Below are 10,000 nucleotides of genomic sequence, written 5' to 3' on the forward strand. Positions count from 1 at the left end.
GTAGTACTACGGGGAGGTGGAAAATAAAGATTCAGAGTAGTAATAAGGGAGGAAGGGGCTGAGAATGAAGAAGAATATGGAGGATGAGGAGATTGATTACATGATGTTGGGTGAGAGGAAAAATGTTCTCTAAAGGTTGGGTAATGATCTGGGTAGGTGCTTTAGAATGGATTGAGTTTCAACAGGTATCGAAGAGGTGGCAGTAGTCGTATTCAGAGTCATAATCAAAGGAGAGCCAGGTGTCGGGTAACCGAAAAAGTTCATGTCACTGGGGCTAGTTGATAAAGGCAAGCCTCAGTGCTCCTAAGAAAGGTCCAAAATCATCATTGGTTATGGTAAGCCGATAATGATAGAGAAGAGAAATGGTTCACCCCGCTTTCACACTAAGGTGGCACGTCGCACGTGGCATGCCACCTGGCACGCAATTTGATAATGAACATCCGCAAGTATATGGAACAGAAGTGGTGTGTCACATCGCATTTGCCATGTGTGACCTGCGTGCGACTCTGAAATTCGACTTGTCCAATATTTTTCAGCGTGAGACCTGCCACCTTGGCAAGATTTTAATGGAGCTTTTACCTTCAAGGTCATTATTAGTCAAGATAATATAAATGTGTTAAAGTCAAATAACAGATGAAAAAAGGGAAAACTTTTCGATGTAAGGCATACAGTGTTTTGACGTGCCTAGACAGTTTTCCGCCAAACATTTGGCAAGACTGTTACGGACGCCCAGTGAGGAAGCAATGCTATGCATGCCTGCTCTCGTGCACAATGAACCAATCAACGGATTTGTACAAGCTGTGGAGAAATCCAAATGTTTATATGATAAATCGACTCCGTATGATATTAATTTAATGAACATTTTCTGCCGCGTCAACATCTAAAGTCATTAGCGGCGCATTCGAAATATAATGATGGGGTGGGGCTTGGGGGCGAAGCATCCGGGTAAAAAGGTTCTTGGTTCACAAGACTATGTTTGTGGATTTCCAGAATGGTCGAAGGTCAAAACAAACAAATGTGCCTGACATCAAAGGACACACAGCATTTTGACAAATATTGTGGCGAAAAGGGTACAAATGATTTAACGATTAGGATAAGTGGACAGAAGGGATAAAGAAAAGAAGGAAAAGAAAAGACCACGCAAAATTAGTTGAAGTGAGGGGTGAGGTCGAAGGTAGGGGTGATCCTCTATATTAGGCCTGAGTCTCCGCCTCCTAAGCCCCCCACCACAATAACGAGCAAAGGATTGGCGGGGCCTCAGCACAATACCACTACTGTCCATTTTAGAATTATCAAAATATTTTGTTTGTGAGAAGAAAAAAAAATCCATACAAGTATATTTAGGATACTAGTTCAATGCTTTGTTTCGAATTTTAGACTACTCCAATCCATTTAATGGTTGGTTAATAGTTAAACCAAATAAATGTGCTAGACATCAAGGTCATATAGCATTTTGATAAAGTATAGCTGCTAGAAGGGTTAAGAATGAGTTAATGATTAGGATAAAGTTAGATGTTAAAGAGTACTAAAGGGTAATAAAAACAGGGTACAGAGGGTGTGCTGATGGGTTATTGTGTAAGGTAAAGGTTGTTAGATGGGGAAGGTGTAAAGGGTAGGACAATTATATCAAATGGAGCGTATTTATACGTCTGTGTAAAGATAATAAGTTGTCTAAGGAAAAGGTAGGGGATACCGAGAGAATGTCCAATAGATTGGGGGATCGGGGAGTTGAGAATAAGTGAGGGAAAGCAATTAAACAGGAGCAGGAGGGGGGGGAGGTAAAGGTGGCGAGGATGAGTAACTGGGTTAACCCAATGCCGTCGGGGAAAATGAACAAAAAATGGGGAAAATGCTGTGCCCATTTTCTATATTTTTTTGTGAAATGTCTGCTCATAGATGGCTTTGCTAGTGCTTAGCCACAAAGGAGTCAATTAATAGACCTTGTGACCATACGTGATTTGAATTGGCGGGAAAAACGTGTTTTTTACTAGTGCTATGGATATCGATGGTGTTATTTTTATTATAAACATTATAATTATTATAATGTTTTTTAATATTAGTAACAGCAAAATAAGATAATGTAAAATATTTCGTAAATCAAAGAAAAGGGTGAACGGGCGAGACGGGCAGTACTCCTAACTGGCTCATTGGTGACTTAGTACAAGTATAGCCATCTATGTGTAAAAACAATCAAACAAGTACTAACAGGGGGCATAGCACGTGTCTACCCGTCGTACCCGTCGGCAAGGGGTTAAGGACGGAATAAGCAAAGGGGGATTTAAATCAAGTGAAGGCATCTGAGGATGGAGAATAAGTTGCCAAACGAGAAAGTGTGGAATTCCGTATGTCTACCAGGTTGGGTGGTCGAGGAAGGGAGAATAGGTGAAGGAAAGCAGAGGTACGGGCTGCAGTAAAGCATGCACAGGATAACAATGTGTGACTTAAAGAGAAATATTACATAAACAGAACATGGGGGAGGATCAGCCCTGGGTTCCGTTGGGTACTCTGTAACAATTTCAAGGGAACGGCCTGTAGCGCGATACTGTATTTTTTGTGTGGCGCACATACGCTACGTTCCCGAGAGGTGGTGCCCCTAGCAGACGACGCGTAATTTGTTTGCGAACACGGCTAATGTAGAATGCCAAGGAATATTTTTCGGTATGGATTCTGTCATAAGAACTTTTAAGATCAATGGAAACCTAGTGCGCACTTCTTGACTGGTAATTGACTACATATTCAGCTAAGCAAAGGACGTTAAATGCGAAGAAACATGAGAGTATGATTCCTGACTTGTAAGCCTAGCTGCAGGACTATTAATGGGAAATATGATATGTAACGATAAGAAAGATGACTGTTATAAATATTAACATAAATGAGAGCCATAGTAAATGTGTTTAAACACAAAATTTAAAACACAGAATGTTGTGGGCTAATGTTGACGTATGAACGTCGCCATAGCACTACAGACCGTTCCGTTCGGGCGTATTCTTTGTAGCGAACAAAAGTATTCCATATTCTCCACCGAAACGAAAGTCAGAACGTTACATGAGATAGGGGTGTGGCCGTCTCCCAGCCCATCGTCTGTTCTGATGATACGGGGCTGACAATTCTTCTCACCAAAAATACATACTGTAATTCATTGGTGAGAAAAATTACCAGAAAGACTGCCAGCAGACAAAGGTCTTAAATCGGAATATGTAAGAAAAAGGGTTGGTTTCATTGTAGCGGCGAAGCGTGCTAGAGTATCTGCCCATTGTTCATTGCCGGGGATTTCAATCCAGCAGGGTACCCAGTAAAATCTGACAGATTTGTGGTACATAAACAGGTAGAACCAGTCTAGAATCTTACGGATAAGGGATTGGTACAATACATAAACTGTATGAGAGATAAGGATACTGTAAGTAGGAGGGAGGGAATATTTAGATGTATGAGAAGGCATGACTAAAGAGAAACCAGCACTGGAGAGTGATTTAAAGCCACGTTGTAAACATGGGTACTGGAGGAATGAGTGGAGACATAATTAAGGAAATGACTGTGAAGGACAGTGAAGAGCTGGTTTCATTTTGGTGGGTCTGGAAAAACAGGAGCAAATTAACCATGGAGTAGAATGGACAGAAAAGGGAAGAGGTCAGAGATGGGGAAAGGGTGATGGGAAAGGAGAGTATTTATGCGAATGGATTTTTTTAAATACTTATTGAACATTTTCTGCCTCGCCAACATCTAAAGTCATTAGCGGTGTATACAAGATATTGCGTTAGGTGGGGCTAGGGGGGGGGGGGGCAAGCCCCTAGGTAAGAATGTTTTTTGATTCAGTAATGCAACGTTTGTGGATTTCCAGAATGGTCAATGGTTAAAAACAAATGTAGCAGACATCAAAGGTCACACAGCACTAATGGTAAAGCAAGGTTGCAAAAAGGGTAAATACGAGTTAACGATTTGGATATGTGGACAGAGGAAGGGGATGAAGAGAAGAAAAGACCCTGCAAAATTAAATGAAGCAAGAAGTGAGGTCCATGGTTGGGGTGATCCCTAAATTGGGCCTCAGTCACCGCCTCCTAAGTCTCCCACAGCAACAAGAAGCAAGGGATTGGGGGGGATATAAATGGAGAGAGGAATAGGTAAACATGGAGAAGAAGCATAGGCAGGTCTAAGAGAGAGATAGTTTGGTGGAGGAAAGAAAGGGGGAGAAAGAAAGACCATGCAAAATTGGTTGAACCGAGGGCCAAGGCCACAGTCCTTGTTTCCTAAGTCCCCCCATGGCAGCAAGAGGAATGGGATTGAGGGGGAACTTAATATAATGTGATACATTAATACACAGTTGACTGAAAGATACAACCAATACATAGATGCTTTTGATTAAGTATAATCCACATTCAAGGCTGTTACATTTCTTCACACATCCTTTTAAGATTTAAAGTCTATATTCATCATACAGAAAAAAAGGATCATAAAAACACTAGTTATATTAAAAAGTTTATTCATCACAATGTATGTTGGAAACAATATTCCAGAGCACAGCTGGTTGCTGCACTAACTTCCTCTATACACACATACTCGCGTCACCAACATTCACCCGGAGTCATAGTATGGCTACACTTGAGGTGCCACTAAAATAAACTTTTTCCTCTCTTTTCTCTTAATTTCCTTCATTTACATGGAATTGGCTATATTTCACAATGGGGGATACCTTACACATAAGATGACTTTAATGGAATTATGACCAAAGCTGAATGTCTAAAAAATAATGGAAGATAAAAAATATCATCAATTTCTTAACAAAAACACCATAAAGGTAACTGTACACATTTTCCATCATAAGTTTTCAATAATATAAAAACATAATCAAAAGGATAAAGAAAATAAAAATGTGTGGTGAAGGAAAAGGGAAAAGAGAGAGAAGGGGAGTAGGGGGAGGGAGGGGAGGAAGGTTGATAGCTAAAGAGGGAAAGAGGGGAGAGGGGAGTGGGAGAGAGATATGGGAGGAGGAGAAAGAGAGAAAGAGAAAGAGAAAGAGAGAAAGTGAGTGAAAGAGAAAGAGACAGAGAGAGAGAGAGATATACAGAGAGAGAGAGAGAGAGAGAGAGAGAGAGAGAGAGAGAGAGAGAGAGAGAGAGAGAGAGAGAGAGAGAGAGAGAGAGAGAGAGAGAGAGGGGGGGGGTAGGAAGAGAGAGAGAGAGAGAGAGGGGGGGTAGGAAGAGAGAGAGAGAGAGGGGGGGTAGGAACAGAGAGAGGGAGGGGGGGGCATAGGAACAGAGAGAGGGAGGGGGGGGCATAGGAACAGAGAGAGGGAGGGGGGGGGGCATAGGAACAGAGAGAGGGAGGGGGCATAGGAACAGAGAGAGAGAGAGAGAGAGAGAGAGAGAGAGAGAGAGAGAGAGAGAGAGAGAGAGAGAGAGAGAGAGAGAGAGAGAGAGAGAGAGAGAGAGAGAGAGAGAGAGAGAGAAAAGGGGGGGGGGGAGAAAGAACAGGAGAAGGAAGTAGAATGAGAGATGGGGAATGCATGCTGGTGTGGCATCCAAAGTTACAAAACAGAAGTTGAGAAACATGGAGAGAGGGAACTGGATGAAAACAGTAATATATGCTCATGTGTATATGTATTTGTGTGTGTGCACACCTGTGTTGTATTTGCATCTAACCAAGTTTTTTTTAAATAGGGTGCAATGATGTACCTGTATAAAAAGTAAAAGTGACTTAGAACCTATTTCCCTGTCTTAAAGTGTAAATGTGTTTAAACACTTACAGATTGTCTTTAATGATCATTAATGCAAAATAATAGGTTTAATAGACACATGAAAAAAGACAACTATTGTCAACATTTCTTAAAACACTGAATTGTGTGCAGGGGGGAGGATCAAATGCATGATGCCAGCAAAAATTCAAATGAATAAAAATTTAAGAAAAAATGTAAGCATGTGGCAAAAAATAGATTGTCAGTACAAATTAATATGGTCATAATTAACTAATCAGCAACATGACAAAATACACGTATCAAAGAAGAAAATTAGTCCTGTACTGATATTTAAGTTTTAATAGAACCAAGGATGGTGAGGGGAGGCAAGGAACTCTAAAATGTATGCGTCTGAACACATTCCTAAAACAAAAAGTCTTAAACAATGACCAAATTTTTATAAATCAGACACTTCAGTGTCTTTTGTGTCACAGGAGATAGAAGGTGTGTTCATGTGCAAATTCATGTGTCCACATGTACAGTTTACACAAACACTGTTTTACACAGACAAAGAATAAACACAAATACTGATAACAGGAGTCCAAAAGAAGTGAAATTGGGCAAAATGGCACGCCAAAATATACAGGATCTAACATCAAATGAGAACATTTCCTACAGATTTTAGAGAAACAAAGTTAATAGTGCTCCAGGCACAAAAAAAAAAAAAAAAAAAAAAAGACAATATGTTTAGGACTTCAAACTACTTTCATATATCATATAATCAAAACATCCTTACCATACAACTTGTGTTTCTGTTGTACCAGCATTTGTGATAACTCATCTACAGCCAGCATAATGACATTTTCACAATACTGTTTAGAACTTTGCCATGTTAAGTTGTGTCATAGTGTTCGTATTTCACATCAATGACATAGATATCCATTGGCATTGGCCTTATTTTAAAGGAAAAACTATAATTAATAAAAATTACTAAGAAAGAGAGCAAAAAAGTAAACAAACGATACTAATAAAACTAAACAAAAAAGCCCCTTGAATTTCAAAATAACCATAAAAGTATAAAAAAAAGAGGTAAACTAAATTCCTCACAAAGCAACAAATACCGCGTTTCCAACAGGGCAACTTTAATCACACTCGTACACCTGACCTCATCCGACTGCATCATACTCTCACTTGAGTAAAATTACACATATGCAATAAATGAAGATGAAGTACCAGTTAACTAGGCGCTGTATATATACAAGATCATGAGGAATAAAAACTTGAGCAATCTCATTTTCATCTGTAACAGAAAGGTATAGAATCAAGACAAAAGAAAGTGTTGTTTACAAATGCCCAAACTAGAGGTGAGGTGATATCAAAATAAAACTACTAAACAAATTATTTTGTGACCAGGACACCATGCATCCATTAGACTACTTACAGGGAAAGGGTTATCATCTCACTGTAACATAGTACATTTCTAATGACAAACAAATTTACTTATTGACTCGGGGAGGTTTAAATGGTATACATGAGCACGAGAAAAGGCAAATAAAGTATGTTACATTCTAAATATGTGGACGGCTGTTTAAGTGACGCTGGTTATTAACATCCGTTTAGGAGCAATAAAGCCAACAGGTATTAACACTAATACACCTCAGGAATATAAGTCTCCTTACAAAATGTCTGTGTTGATTAATTTCATGTTATCATTTTTATGCCAAGCAAAATAATTTTGGCCTTTATACCAACTCTAAACTCATTGAAACTGATCTATCAGTTCATAAACTTGATGAAATGGTATCCCTGAGTGCAGTAAAACATACCAGCAATAAACCAACGTGCTTACATTGGCAGGGACATTCATTTTTACCTTGCTAGTGACAAGAACAGGTACTGCAATGTTGCTATGATAGGCAAAAATAACCTTTACAGAATGGCACTTTGAGACCAAAATCTTGTAAAAGTGCTGTTACTAAACAAAGTCTTTCAGTACTGCAGTGATGCTCATTGTTGCTTCACAAAAATGCCCCGTTACTATATTGCTACCATACTGTCACACAGCACTGTCCTCCAACCACAGTGTTGCCTCATAGCTCTACCAGACATCCCAAATATTATCTGAAAGATCTATGCATACAACAGTGTTGCCTTGCCAGTCTTGTTGCTATATCTTAGCCATATAGCACATCAATGATGCTTCACTGTATTCTGACAGCTATATGCTGCACTAAAATCTTATAAGGGGAGTCATTTTTATCCATCTCCAAACACAATGTTTTACATATTGCCTCAAAGCCCAACAATGCACCAAATGTTGCCTCATAAACCTACCTAACTGTCAGTGTTATACTATAGCACTGTCATGTTACAGTAGTGTCAAATCATGGCCATCATCAGTGTTATATTTCCAAAACACTTTATTACTCCAAGTTTGCCTCACTGTAAATGTTGCAAAATAATATTTATAACAATGGCAGACAAATAATATTTGTGTAACAAAAATTAAAAATACAAAAAAATCAAATATTGAGAACAAAAATTATAATGTTAATACACTGTCAGATGTTACAACTTGACAACTCTACACTCATGACAATTCTTTCAACACAACAAATGACAATTCTTTCAACACAACAAATGACATACTCAACTTAACATAAGAATGGCAATGTAGGCCTTCACAAACAAAAGGGCAGACTAGAACTATATGTTCCACTATAAATGACATCCCCCCTTAATGAATAAGAAAAAAAAAATATGCCCTTCAAATAAACATTAGGACTAATGGATATAATTAGTCATCACAGATACAAAGATTCTGGAATATTTGCTGAGGTTTCAACAGCATAAACACAGTATGATACACTTATAATAAAGCTTCTTCAAAATTAGTTTTCAAGGTAAAACTACAACATAAATCCATAATAAATGGTATCAGTAGGGCTTTATGACATCTGCATTGCATAAAAAATATGTACAGTACATGCTACCTCACGTGAGAGACAGAAACAAAGTTTTAATTTCTAGCAATTAATATCAAGGACCGAAGTCATTTACAGAAACATTTAGCCTTGCACTAAACTTTCTATGACATGAAAAACAAGATACCCAGTCAACTCATAGTCAGGTGGGTTATGTATCTCCCTATTAAAATAAACCAGAGTTTTTTCCACATTCAATAGAAAATGAACACAGAAACACCCCTTTGTGTGTGTATATATATTTTTTTTGTTGTTTTTTTTCAATCCTTACATGACACCACAGAAACATCTAGACTGTTAACATCCTCTTTGATACATATTTTATTTGTTATTGTTGTTCTTGTTGGTGTTGTTGTCTGTTAATCAACTGCTCATACTTCTCAATGAAACTCCCTCACAAAACATTTCCACTTTTTTTTTTTAAATCTAGTTCCAAGAAGACAATGAATTTACTGTTAAATACTATGACATATATATATACATATATAACACAAAATAAAATATATTTTTGAAAAAAAAATGAAATATCACGAAACTGAAAAGAAAAGAAAAAGAGAGAAAGAAAGAAAGAAAAGAATAAAAAAATAAATAAATAAAAAAATAAGAAAAAAAAAAATACTTACAATTTTCAAATCTGAACTTAAAATTCAATACTAATATTTTACAGTACAAGAAAAGAAAGATTTTAACATATGATATGAAAAAAAAAAAAGGAAAAATACGAAGTTGGGGAAACTTGTGAGGCCATCAGTGTGTGCATGGGAATGTAATTCTGTGTGTGTGTTTTTGTGTGTGTGATTTTGTGTGTGTGTGTGTCTTTTGTGTGTGTATGTGTTTTTGTGTGTGAGTCTGTTTTTATGTGTGTGTGTTTTTATGTGTGTGTTTTTGTGTGTGTGATTTTGTGTGTGTGTGTCTTTTGTGTGTGTATGTGTTTTTGTGTGTGAGTCTGTTTTTATGTGTGTGTGTTTTTATGTGTGTGTGTTTTTGTGTTTGTGTGTGTGTGTGTGTGTGTGTGTGTGTGTGTGTGTGTGTGTGTGTGTGTGTGTGTGTGTGTGTGTGTGTGTGTTATGTGTGTGTGTGTGTGTGTGTGTGTGTGTGTGTGTGTGTGTGTGTGTGTGTGTTGTGTGTGTGTGTTTTTGTGTGTGTGTGTGTTTTTGTGTGTGTGTGTGTTTTTGTGTGTGTGTGTGTTTTTGTGTGCGTGTGTGTTTTTGTGTGTGTGCGTGTGTTTTTGTGTGTGTGCGTGTGTGTTTTTGCGTGTGTGCGTGTGTTTTGGTGTGTGTGCATGTGTTTTTGTGTGTGTGCGTGTGTGTTTTTGTGTGTGCGTGTGTGTTTTTTTGTGTGTGTGCGT

The sequence above is a fragment of the Penaeus chinensis genome, chromosome 15 (assembly GCF_019202785.1).
Source record: "Penaeus chinensis breed Huanghai No. 1 chromosome 15, ASM1920278v2, whole genome shotgun sequence".
Taxonomy (NCBI): Eukaryota; Metazoa; Arthropoda; class Malacostraca; order Decapoda; family Penaeidae; genus Penaeus; species Penaeus chinensis.